The sequence below is a fragment of the Hibiscus syriacus genome, unplaced genomic scaffold (genome assembly GCF_006381635.1).
Source record: "Hibiscus syriacus cultivar Baekdansim isolate YM2019G1 unplaced genomic scaffold, ASM638163v2 tig00112347_pilon, whole genome shotgun sequence".
NCBI classification, from domain to species: Eukaryota; Viridiplantae; Streptophyta; class Magnoliopsida; order Malvales; family Malvaceae; genus Hibiscus; species Hibiscus syriacus.
In genome coordinates this window covers 1,232,119-1,244,869 of record NW_024063308.1, presented here as the reverse complement: position 1 = coordinate 1,244,869, position 12,751 = coordinate 1,232,119, and the positions used below count along the sequence as shown (strand labels likewise).

At 32.4% G+C, this 12,751-nt stretch overlaps 1 pseudogene; it reads left to right on the top strand.

The window, feature by feature from the left end:
- The first annotated feature begins 1,858 nt into the window (after positions 1-1,858).
- LOC120178337 lies at positions 1,859-12,029 on the top strand (annotated as a pseudogene).
- The last annotated feature ends 722 nt before the right edge of the window (positions 12,030-12,751 follow it).

The window sequence follows — 12,751 nt, the reverse complement described above, 5'->3', positions numbered from 1 at the left end:
ATTATTATTAAAATATTATTTATATCAATATTATTTTTAAAATATCATTTTTATAGTTTTATAATAAAATAGTAAGATCGTTATATTTTATTAAAATAAGATTATTATAAATTATATTAAAATTTATTAAAATAAGAATATTAAACTATATTTTAGAAATTATTAATAAATATATTTTAATTATTTTTAAAATATTATTAGACTATTATATTAATATTAAATACATAAATAATATAATTTAATAATATAATTTAAAATAATAAATAATATAAATTTTATTAAAAATAATATAAATTTTATTAACAATTTTATTATATATTATTAAAATAAGAACATAATATCATATATTATATAATATATTATTATATATTAAAATATAATATCATTAAAAATATTAATAAATATATTTTAAATATTTAATCATTAATATTTGTATTAAAATAATTTATTAATATTAAATACATAAAATAATAGTATTTAATTATTTAGTTTTAAAGTGAAATATTCAGAAAATGACTTAAGAAAATTAGACTAAAAATAACTTTTCAAAAAATTCAAAAAAATGTCATTGACCAATAAATATTTTATATTAACTAATTTATTTTCATCGATCGAATATTAAATAACAATAAAAATATTTACTTGAAACAAACATAACCATATACTCATATTAACTTCCAAATGAAAAACAAAACAGTGGTTACTCACTGTGCAACGTGATACGGTGCGATGCGATGCGGTCCACACAACACAACACGACACAGTCGCATTTTTGTCCGGCACCACCAACTAAGTAAATAATTAATATTAATTCCAAATATTGTGTATATTAAATTTTAATTTTTAATAAAACTCCGCCATAATTTTTTGAAAGGAAAAAAAAAGTTAGTCCACATCCTATCGTCAGCTATCACGCAACGCCCTTTTACCGTTTCCTTTTCTTTTTTGGTAATCATTCTTTAGTTTTTCAACAATTTCAAGATATAATTAAAAATACGCTAAAAATATGAAAATACAAAAATAAATAGCTTGGTCAAATATGCTTATATTTAATAAAATAATTTTAATTAAATTAATTCAGTAAAATATATATATCTGAAAAATAAATTATATTAAACAATTTAAATATAATATTAATCAATCAGTGAACACATGAAAAATAATTCGGAATTTATGACGTTAACACCCACCTGGCGTTGCAGGAGAGCTGGCAAGGCTCCAAAGTCCAAACGGCTTTTCCTCCATGTGTCACGCGTACGGTTTTACAGTTTTTTTATTAATTTAAAATAATATAAAATATTATCTTTTAAAAATAATTCTCAAACATTTAATATAAATTTTATATTTTTATTAGTATTTGAACCTCAAACTTCAAATATAATTTCTTTTTAAAAATGCCTTTATATAATATTAATATTTAATTTATAAATTAATTAATTTAATTTAAATAATATTAAAATTATTTAAAATATCAATCTTTTTAATTTAATTAATTTTGCTTATAAATATAAATCAAATGATCTCGTTGATAAAAGAATTATTATTATTTCTTAAAATCTCAGATCTAAACATCATAAATACTAATGATTTGAGTATTCAATCTGAAATAATTAAGAATTATCTTTCGGTATATATTAACTCATATTGATTTCAAATAATAATATTAAATTTTGTGTTTTAATTAATTTAAAATTTGAATATTATTTAAATAATCTATTACCTTATTTGAGTAGACCGATTAACATCGGTTCCTTTTTCAAATTTCCATTCACTCTTATTTTTTTCCTTAAAAGTTTTCTCCTTTTGTTTATGTAAGAAAAAGCCGCGATGAATGCTTTACGCTGCCTTTTTTTCTTCACCTTATTTGATTATATATGATCCCGCGATTCTCTGATTTAGAGCTTCGTTTTTCTTCCCAACTTGTTAACATTTTTTCCCTTCCTTTTCCTCCCCTTTTTGGACAGCTTGAGTTTGGAGAGATATAGGTAAAGAGAAGGTGAAGGAAGAGAAGAATAAAAGAGAATTCGAATTTTAATCAGTCAGCATGATTACTGGAAATATATTTAATCATAGAAAGAATTCATGGCCGCCTGAGGAATATGTCAGCCGTAATACTTTACAATTGGTAAGTTTTTCTGTTTTGTCGTTCGTTTTTATTTTGTTCTTTTTCTAAGTTGATTTGATTCTGTTTGGCTCCTGAGAAAATGTGTAAAAGTGGAGGAAAAATAGTACTTGTATAAAATTTAAGAGGAGAAAATTATTTTATTCTTTTATACTGCGTTTTTTCCCCTAAGGTTCGATTTTCCACGGAATTAGTTCTTCCCTAAAGTAACAAGGTTTGAAAATTGTTTTATAGAAAAATTGAACGGTTTACTATTTTTTTCTTCCTTTCATTTTATTCAATCGTCGCGCGTGATTTTGGAAATAGCATAAATGATGTGGTTTAGGAAATATTTACTTAATACAATTACTTAAAATTAGGAAAGTTTACTTTTTATTTGTATTAACCATTAATGAAAGCTTAATTGCAAGCTTGCATCTCATCAAAATTCACGGAAAAAAGTTCATAAGAATAAGAAGGTTCGCTGCCTTAGATGCGATAAGTGATTTTTGCAGCTGGTGTCTGGTCAAAATCTTGTACTTCTTTAAAAGCAATGGAAAAAAGAAATGTGATTAACTCAAAGCCAGCTTGAAGGTGGATTGGCCCGACCCGAGGTGCAATAACAGAAATCATCAATTAAATGGAATGTAATTTGATACGTAGCTTAATATAAAACGTTTTTTTTATCTTAGACATATAATTTGTATTTAAAAAAATACATAATTTAAAATAAATAAATAAATAAAATTTCAAGTTTGGAAATTTTTTGTTTTATTTAATAATTTTATAATAAACTATATATGCTAATTGGATCATTAGTTTTACTGAATTGGATTGCTAATGTTCGTTGATTGGGATTGCACTTACCAATTCGTAAAGTGCTGGGAAGAGGAGCGATTTCTGATAACATAAACTTGATGCCTATGTCAGAATATAAGTTTCGACTCTTGAAATGAGACTGTCATTTGTCTCAAATGAATACAATTAGTTCTTCCAGATATTGCTATTATCTAGTCTGCATTGATATTACTAAGAGACTGAGAGATTTGTATTCAAGTATCAGTCTTAAATGGCACATTACCTGCATCTGAGAACTATTTTATTTGACTCAATAGTTGTGTTTTTATTTCAGTTTAACTCTAAGCTTTTCTTCTGTATTGATTTGTTGGTTTGGTACTCCTCTATAGTTTGATTTTGATAGTGCTTCCCCACCAAAACATGCATGGAGAAGAAGACTAAACAGCCATGCTAATATTCTTAAAGAATTAGTGTTACATTTATGGAAGCAATAAAGATGGTAAGTGTTAGAAATCCTGCTCGATTGATTCAAGATACAGATAATTTGACTACTGTATAGCAAGAATGCATGATATCTTGTCCTGGTTGCCTCTTCAATTGATCTGGAATTGAAATCTTAGGTGCGATTAGGTATACGTCTATGGTCCTATGTCAGGGAAGAGGCTTCTCATGGAAGGGTAATTCTCTTGTCTAAATCAGTTTGCACTCATTTGGTATTCTTTTCTATTTTCTAGTTTCTGGAAATAGGCTATTGTTCTCCTTGATAGCACAGGGTAGGATGCAAATATTCTCTGAGTAATTTTTATATATTATTTTATGATTATGTGTAGAAAGCACCGATTGACCCTTTCACCCGAGAAAGTTGTAAGCCATCTGCATCTCAAGGAGTTCCGCTGGGAGGAATGGGGTATTTAATCTGGCTTAGCTACACTCATTTCTTAGTGCTGGAAATTTTTATGTACCCTGATGGTGGCAAATCATGTTTCAGGAGTGGCAGTATATCCAGGGGTTTCAGAGGCGAGTTCAGGCAATGGCAAATTGTTCCTGGAACTTGTAACACTTCACCTGTAATGGCTAATCAATTTTCTGTAAAGCTCTTCCCTTCAACTTATGTACTTGTTTGTGGTATATTCTCTATATTAGATTAATTGATTTATTTCTAGACAATGATCCAAAACCAAAGTCTGTATATTGTATATAAAATAAGATTGGTCAACATATGGTTTTAGGAATGTCATTTGAATGTATGATACATGCATTGAACTTGAATTTGTGTTTCAATAAGACAAATCGACATTTTCATTAAAAGAGCTTTCAAGACTATATTTGAATTTTATAAGACGATATGCTTTTTCATTTTAAATCTAGAACCAACCAGTGTGGTTGCTCTGCACCATTAAATTATTCAATATCATCTTATTGATAGATTTCTGATGCACTTCCAACTTAATTTCTTGAAACAAATACGGCCACCCCCGAGATAATGGATTAAAAATAAATCATTGGATGTTAAGAAATGTTAAACCAGAATTTCTTCTTCTTGATGGTTTGCTTTATTTCCGATCCTGTAGATATTTATATCTCGTGATGGAGGGAAAAAGAAGTATGCATCTGTTTTGGCTCCAGGACAGCATGAAGGATTAGGGTAAGAAGAAAATCCTGCGAAGCAATAATACAATCACTTTAATAGAAATTTGATATTTGTACATCTTTTATGAGATAAAAGAAACAAATATTCATGTTTTTATTAACTGGTTGATATATGAGATTAACCTTCAGCAGGAGTACAACTTTGCCTTCTTTGTTTATTATGTCCTTTCTTCATTCGTTCTTTCTTGTTTATTTCACTTTATCATCATAACAGAGGGAAGTAGTTGATACCTATTCAACTAACTCCAAATTTTGTCATTAGTTTTACCCGTTAATATCCTTAATGAGAAACCAGAACTGCAGGCTTCGATAATAATGAAATTTGAGTACCTCGGAAAATTCTATTGGAACTTGACACCAAATAATATCTGGTTTGATTTCTGTGTCATGACCTTAGCATTTTATCTGCTAACACTAAAAATTGATTGCTTGGTCATTAATCGACTGTGAAATTGCTTTCAGCTTGCTGCTACTTTATTTATCAAGTCTGCTATTTTGATTTCTGAACTTCCTATTGTTTCTAAACCAGTCTTGTGACAAAATGCTAAATACTACATGGTTGACAGCAAACTTTTGTGCAGTTGGGATTGAGAGCGAAGAGATACACTTTTAGGGGAGAAAGGGAAAGGAGAGAGTGGGAAGTAAGGGGCTGTTAAATTCACCGTTAACTAGGGAGTGTTCTTCATGCCGGCGTATTTGTGTCTGAAGTGTCTTATTTATTTATTGAAAAGTTACAAAGCTTCCTGCAAACTTACTGGAGCTTGCCTAGATTTAAGAAAAAAAATTGTTTCATTCTCTTTTTGAAGTTTGCAAGGGAATTTATTACTACAGAAGAGTGTAAGTGTAATGTTTGTAGTATGCTTTCATAGGAAAACTAGTGATGACGGTATTTCATCATGGGGATGGAATCTGAATGGCCAGCATTCTACATACCATGCTTTGTTTCCTAGAGCATGGACAATATATGATGGTACTATTCAAACTTTCTTTGTTCTGCAAATCTGTTTACTTTTCCTTGAATCTTGTTTTGAACAATCTTGTTACTTTTTCAGGTGAACCAGACCCTGAACTAAAAGTGTCATGTCGACAGATATCGCCCTTCATTCCACATAATTATAGGGATAGCAGTCTTCCAGCAGTTTTTGTATACACAGTACGCTAATTAAGCATCTAATTTCCAGAACTTGGTGACTTGTTACAACCAATTTTTTGGTCTTTTGCGCATATTTATAATTTCTGTAATCGGTTATTTCTATCTTCCTATATGGTCATTACTTGATCTATTGCAGTTGGTGAACACTGGAAAAGAAAGGAAAAAAGTCAGCCTACTTTACATGGGCGGTAGGTCATTTTTTCTTTCCAAACTTGTCTAATTTTACTCAAATCTATATAGTAAAACGGGTCCTTGGATGTTCAGTAATCAATGTTTGCTTCTGTAGAATTCAATCGGTGGAATTTCACACTTATCAGGAGAGCATGTCAATGAACCATTCATGTGAGCATCTTTTGTGTATGTCCTTCCCATTTTAACTTTGCACTTTGGAAATTATATTAACTTTCTTCCCTTTTATTTTGATAGAGGCGAAGATGGAGTTTCTGGCGTACTACTACATCACAAGCAAGTAACTGAAACCTTGTCTATATATGAGGGTTGGTTTGCAGTTTTCTCTTGGCAGTTCCATCCAAAAGTCTAGCCCCTCAATAACACAGACTCCCAAATAATGGAAGCAAAAAGAAATGGAAATTGAGCTATAACAGGACTCAAATAATGGGAACAAAAGGAAATGGAAATAGACCAAAAGACAACTCACAAATAATGGGAACACAAAGAAATGGAAAACGAACATAAGATTATGCGAGACTTGGATAAGTTGCCAACCATAATGCTAAATAATATGTTGTGTTAAAATATAGCTGACAACACTTGACCTTGGGAGGAATGAAAATCTATAACAAAAACGTATGTTTCCGTTGTGACAATTGGTGAATTAAAATACATAATTTACTAAAATATGTCTTCTAGTGGATTTGTGTTTTCGTATCAGGTTAAGAATTTTTTAGGGTAAACTACGTATACCTATTCTTTTAGTTTCGTTTTGGTCCTCAAACTATTTTTTAAAAAAAAACATATCTAACGTTACGCTTTAGTTATTCGTTGTTAAAAAATAAATAGAATTGTTGACATGGTATTTTTTAAAGAAAATTTTAATGATGCCTGATATTATCTTATGATTACACGTCAGAATCACTGTTAATTTTTTCACTGTGGGTTATCAGAACGGAATTGAAGGAATAAGTAGGTGACTAAATACGTAATTTACCCTTATTTCTTTTAACAACCAAAAATCCTAAGCAGTTGATGTCGTATTTGGCAGATAATCTTTTAGCTTATTCTTACTTTAAAGTACGGCTAGATTATTCTGAAGGATTCCTTGTGAATATTCTTATCATCGCTCCTGAAACATCTTGTTTTTATTCTCACAATTTCATACCCCGAGACCTTAATCCTTGGAGTACATCAAAATATCATAAGACGGCTTTTAGAGTTCTTAACTCCATTTTTCTCAAGTTTTCATTTCTCTATGAGGAAATATTATAAATTTCATGTTTTATCTTTTTCATGTCAATGCCACGCCAAGTAGGACAATGAAACTAACTATGTTTGATGAAATGGTATTATGCCATATATAATTTCTCAGTAATTCTGAGTTAACAAGTTGGGGGGAGTGGATGAAATTTGTAAACAAAACTGATTCTTGCGGCACTGCTCCTATTTAAAGTATAGGTATCTGTTAGACATTAACATATATTCTAAAAGATTGAAAATTACAAGAGAAGGAAAAGGAAAGGAAGAAAAAGGGTTTTGGGGAAAATAGCTTGATTATTCCCTCAAGCTTGTTCAGTATTCATACCAAGTGAAAGAGTATTCAATGAAGAAAATAACTCTATGTTGACCCTAATTTAATGCAAAATATAACTATTATAATTCTTATAATATACCCTAAAATAAAGCAGCAGATATTAGCATATATTCTAACAGTATCACATGAACCATCTCTCTATTATCTCCTTTGTTGGTATTTTCCTTGATGCATGTGCATATATTCTAGCAGTAGATATTGCCTTAATATACTCGTGCATAAATAATTTGTATATATTGCTTACATTATATTAGATTTCAAATGTTTCTAAGAATTGTGAGTCGTTTCACAGGACTGCTAAGGGGAACCCTCCTGTTACTTTTGCGGTTGCTGCTTCTGAAACACAGAATGTCAATGTAACAGTCCTACCCTGTTTTGGACTTACTGAAGGAAGCTTTGTAACGGCAAAGAAGATGTGGGGAAAATGATGGAGGTAATGATTTTGTGTAAAAGACTGTCTACCTTTCTTTTCATTTCATAAATTTTCTTATCTATAAATTTATTTATGGAATGCAGTGGGCCTTGGATGCTTATCCTCAATTTAAAGAATAAAGTCTTGCTTCATGATTTTTTATTAGGATCACCGCACATTTTTGTATTTATCACCCTTATGGCTATTCTATGCTATGCAGTTTCAACTTCTCATTTTTCCATAAGTACCCCTGTCCTACATTTGTTCCTGAGACTTGATATAGGGATAGGACCTCTAAGGGTCCTCCAAATACATGAAAAAACTAAGAGTAATCTGACCATACTCATGTCAGATACATACTAGCATGCGATACTGACACCCTAGTGCAAGTGATATTAACACTGCATTTGCTGACCGTCTGATAATTAAATTCTTGTTTACTATATGAAGGATGGACATTTGATCGTGAAAATTTCAATTGTGGACCAAGCATGCCTTCATCATCTGGAGAGACACTTTGTGCTGCAGTTTCAGCTTCTGCCTGGGTGGAACCTCATGGAAAGTGCACCATTGCATTTGCTCTTGCTTGGTCTTCTCCAAAAATAAAATTTTTAAAAGGGAGCTCATACCATCGGTATATATCCTTTTCCCTTCACACGTTAGTGCATGCGCATTATTTGTTTGATGTGTTCAATACAGACCTTGGACAGGATGTTTGTGGTATTGTGCCTTTAAAGCAGCTAAGGCCACAAGAAATTCTAAACTTTCAGCTGTGAGAAACAACAGTTATTAGTGTCTAGTGTCTACCATGCAAGCCTTCTTTATTAACTTTTCCTTTTACATCAGGATGTTTCTTGTGAAAGATAGCTAATCTGTGATAGATCCAGTGGTCATCTGATGTTTTTAAATTTAGTAATGTTTGTGTTCAGTGGCAATTTTAAGTGACAGTTGTGTTACACTTTGGTAATCATCTCTTTAACTTTTTCCTTCTCTCACAGGAGATACACAAAATTCTATGGCACATCTGAACGAGCAGCTCAAGACTTGGTTCATGATGCACTTACAAGTATGGATCTGGTTTGAATATCTTTTCATTTTAATGCATTACTCTTTTTTTACAAATCATTGTTGGAATCATGCTTTCCATAATAGATTTCTGTTTTTCTTTTCATAACTTTCTTAGTGACACTAAATTTCTATTAACTTCATATTCGTACCTAAGACCTATAGTATTCTGATGTCTCGTAGATTACAAGTTTTGGGAAGAAGAGATTGAGAAATGGCAAAGCCCTATCCTCAACGACAGAAGGCTACCAGAATGGTAATATGCAGTGCAACCTTTTATTTTTCACATCAACCTTATCTTTCCTTCCATTATTTTACTTTATTGTTTCTCCATCAAAGATGAATCTTGGCATGCAAAAAAGCTTTCCTCTTGCTCATATGGGAAAATAGATGTATGGAGAAGGGTGTGTGCATTGCATGTAATATTGTAAATGGCTTATATAGTTCCTTCCATTGCCAATGCTATGCTGGTGCTAAAATAGAGTGGTGAAAATTATTCATGAACACAAGTTTCTCTCTCCCTATTCTGTAGAGGGAAAGTGAATGAAGGAAATTGGGAGGTGGAAGTGGAGGTAAAGGTGGAACCGTTGGAGATCATTCATCTTCGACTCTCTCTTGGGGTTTTCTGCCCTTTAGACAAATTGTTAGTCTTTGAAGCATCATAATAACTGTTCTGCAGATTCTGTCTCGGAGACCACAGGCATTTATCGTTTTCTTTAACTGATAATGTCATTTGATTTTTATGGAAACCAGAGAGGGGGAAAAAGTGTTTAGTCACAAATATATCTTCATTTATCATGTTAATTAGCTAATCTTTTCCTTTTATTTGCAGGTACAAATTCACACTTTTTAATGAGCTCTACTTTTTGGTTGCTGGTGGAACAGTTTGGATAGGTACATACTAATTGCCCAGTCCTTTGCATGTTGTTTTAGCTTATATTAATTTTAGCCTGCTGTAACTTCTTGTCTCTTGTGTACCGGAAAGAACCTATAACATCCTCTTGGCCAGTAAAGCTAGATAACTATTTAATCACTTTGCAGATTCTTCCTTTCCATCTTCAGATGCGAAAAAGGATCAAGATCCACCAATGAAAGTAGAGAACAAAGATGTAAAAGTAACTGAAGCTGAAATGAGTTGTAGGAATAGTACAGTGTTTGAACATACCAGTATCAGTGGCAGTAACGGTTCTGCAGGTGTTGAGTTAATACAGAATGGTGATTCAACTATTCCTCGGAAAAAAAGAACTAGCGAGCAGTTCTCATATCACTTGAAATTGCCAGATCAAATTGACGGCGATGAAGATGTTGGTAGGTTCTTGTACTTAGAAGGAGTTGAATATATCATGTGGTGCACTTATGATGTGCACTTCTATGCATCATTTGCCCTTCTTGAGCTTTTTCCCAAGATTGAACTCAATATTCAACGTGACTTTGCCAAAGCTGTTTTATCTGAGGATGGAAGGAAAGTGAAGTTTCTCGCAGAGGGTAACTATGGAATTCGTAAGGTTAGAGGAGCTGTTCCTCATGATCTAGGGACTCATGATCCTTGGAATGAAATGAACGCATATAACATACATGATACAAGCAAATGGAAGGATTTGAATTCCAAGTTTGTGCTTCAAGTGTACAGAGATTTTGCTGCCACGGGGGATATGGCATTTGGAATTGATGTTTGGCCTGCTGTACGCACTGCAATGGAATACATGGAACAATTTGATAGAGACGATGATGGACTCATTGAAAATGATGGATTTCCTGATCAGACATACGATGCTTGGACTGTTCACGGTGTAAGTGCTTACTGTGGTTGTTTATGGCTTGCTGCGCTCCAATCTGCTGCTGCAATGGCCCAGCAGGTAGGTGACAAGTTCTTTGCTGAAACGTGCAAAAGTAAATTTTTCAGTGCAAAATCAGCATTTGAAAAGAAACTGTGGAATGGTTCTTATTTCAATTATGACTGTGGGTCTAGTAGTTATAGTAAGTCTATACAAGCAGACCAACTGGCAGGGCAATGGTACACATTATCTTCAGGTTTGGCACCACTGTTTGATGAGTTCAAAACAAGAAGTGCTCTTCAGAAAATATATGATTTCAATGTGATGAAAGTTAAAGGAGGAAGGATGGGTGCCGTAAATGGAATGCATCCCAACGGAAAGGTGGATGAATCCTGTATGCAGTCACGGGAAATTTGGACTGGTGTTACCTATGCTGTGGCAGCAAATATGCTTCTCGCTGGAATGGAGGAAGAGGCATTCACAACAGCTGAAGGTGTTTTCATTGCTGGATGGTCGGAAGAGGGATTTGGGTAAGTGTTTAACATGACTTTTAATCTCTCTCTATTTTTGCAAAAGAACAATGAAAATCGATTTCATGGCATTAGAAACAGTGGTTCATGACACGCATCTTGTGTCGTGTGGGGAAAGATAAAAACTATCCTTCTCAACTGATCAATGCTTGACAGATAGCTCATCTGGGCTATCTGAATCCCTGATGATAGGAAAAGTTTTCAAGACTTTCCAGTGATCACTGTTGATAAGGTTGAACAATGATTAGACTGATATTCTAACCAAAGAGTGCTTTTTATGTTAAACCTTCTATAATTCTATCCTGGTTTCACAATTAGAGCGAAACAGATACGCTGACAACAATACCAACTCAAAATTTGAGCATCTTACATAACAGTCGACTCCAATACCAACTTGAAATTTGAGGATCTTACATGACCTTTGATAACTTCTTAATCCTATTTTTTTGTGCTCTGAGACTCCAATTTCTTTTGCAAACAGATACTGGTTCCAGACTCCAGAGGCGTGGACGATCGATGGACGTTTCCGATCTCTTATATATATGAGGCCTCTTGCGATGTGGAGTATGCAATGGGCACTATCTATACCTAAATCAATTCTTGAGGCCCCTAAAGTAAATATGATGGACAGAATCCTCATTTCTCCAGCAACATTTTCATTGTCTCTCCCCAAAACAGGAGTTCGAAAAATTGCAAACAAAGCAGGATGCTTCGGAAATTCTGCCATGCAATGTACGTGCTGATCATCGCACTCATGTAAGTACGTACGTATGTATATATATATATATATATATAAGCTGTGCTGCAAAACTGAATATAGTGCTGATTCTGACTAAATAGATATATTTACCCTTATTCAGGGTAGGGTTGTGTCATATGAGACATGTTAGTTTTTGTATATTAGATCATTCATGTAAAAAAGTTAAATTGCATAGCTAAAATTAAAATAGAGATGGAGGGTGGTGTAGCGGGTTTTTCTTGTATAGTTCACACATTGTTATGGATTTAGTTCTATCTAGGCCCGTCCCAAGAGATTTGGAGGACTTATGTTATATTTTAAAATGAGGTCCCTAAAACATTTTATAATAAAACGAATTTATAAAATATCAAAATTTATTATATTACGATTGTTTCTTATAAAATAAAATAAAATAAAAATTTCAAATATATGAAACTAGGATAATGTCATAAAATAGCTCTATAACTGTGATATTTTATTTAAAAATTGTTATCATTTGAACACTCTTAGAGACAAAATTAAGATATTTTTTAAAGTGTGACATCTATAAATTTTGAGATTTTATGACGTATAACATGTTACCTTTGCAGGAGGATGGGCTTGGTTTCATCATTGATGGTGCAACTTATGAGCATTGGTGTACCATCCATCTAAATCCATTCCTGTAAGCCCAATTGTAAGGTTTACGTTAGGCAACAATCCCTACTCTGTATCAGCTTCATACTTGCATTGCATGTAACAATAGAGGGCAAGAAGTAGA